Genomic DNA, 991 nt, shown 5'->3' with positions numbered 1-991 from the left:
ATTTGCATTTGCACCATCAAGGCTTCATGTTTACCCCCTCCTTGGTTATTTTGTTGCCCATTTTGTTGAGGTGGTCTTTGTTGTTGGTTTTGAAAACCCGGTGGATGATTATACTTTTGTTGTTAAGGGACAAAGTTATTTTGTGGTTGGGCACAAAATTTTGTTGGGGTTGAGGGTTTAGCAAATTGTTGCTTGTGTAAGACAAGTTCGGATGGAATTTTGAGTTCGGGTCGTATGTATTTGAAAATGTACCCGGTGGATAAGAATTTTGTCTAAAAGTTTGATAAGCGCATAACTCATCCATAGTATCTTGGCAATGAGCGGCATAATCACACACAATGATTTGACCTGTGGAGGAAACGGCATTGAGTTGTTGAAGAGAATCTCTAGCATCTCGTTCTGCCAACTGTTGCTGGAGTAAGGCAATTTGAGCTAACAAGACGGTATTGTCAGAGGATTCTTCTTTACCTTTGAGTGGCACACTTCGGGAATTGACATATTACGCGTCATGGATTGCCATAGATTCGATTGTAGCATGAGCAATATCGGTGTCAATTTGATCAAACCGCACATTGTTAGCGGAATCAAGAATCCTTCGGGACTCGGCACAACATCCATTGTAGAATGTTATAGCTAGGAACCAAGCATCCAATCCATGATGTGGGCATTGTCTTTGCAACTCCTTATAACTCTCACAAGCCTCATATAAGCTCTCAAGAGCTTGTTGACGGAATCCGGTGATTTGGCTCCTCAAGGTATGAGTTTTCTCCGGTGAAAAAAACTTTTGATAGAAAGCAAGAGCCAATGTCTCCCAATTTGTGATTCCCATAGCGGTGCGATCAAGGCTATTAATCCATAGATTTTCCTTCTCCTTCAAAGAGAAAGGGAAAAGTATTTTCCTTATTTGGGCTTGAGTGATGCCCGTTTGCCGAATCATAGAGCAATAATCGCAAAACATTTGCACATGCAAATTGGGATCCTCCAAAGGACT

General features: G+C 41.4%; 1 non-coding gene across 1 annotated transcript; it reads left to right on the top strand.

The window, feature by feature from the left end:
- Positions 1-650: 650 nt before the first annotated feature.
- On the top strand, positions 651-757 carry LOC141637403 (small nucleolar RNA R71). Its single transcript, XR_012541783.1, has one exon. It is a non-coding gene; the product is annotated as a small nucleolar RNA R71 (small nucleolar RNA).
- The last annotated feature ends 234 nt before the right edge of the window (positions 758-991 follow it).

This window comes from Silene latifolia, unplaced genomic scaffold (genome assembly GCF_048544455.1).
Source record: "Silene latifolia isolate original U9 population unplaced genomic scaffold, ASM4854445v1 scaffold_102, whole genome shotgun sequence".
In the NCBI taxonomy this organism is placed as follows: Eukaryota; Viridiplantae; Streptophyta; class Magnoliopsida; order Caryophyllales; family Caryophyllaceae; genus Silene; species Silene latifolia.
This window is presented reverse-complemented; position numbering and strand designations above follow the sequence as displayed.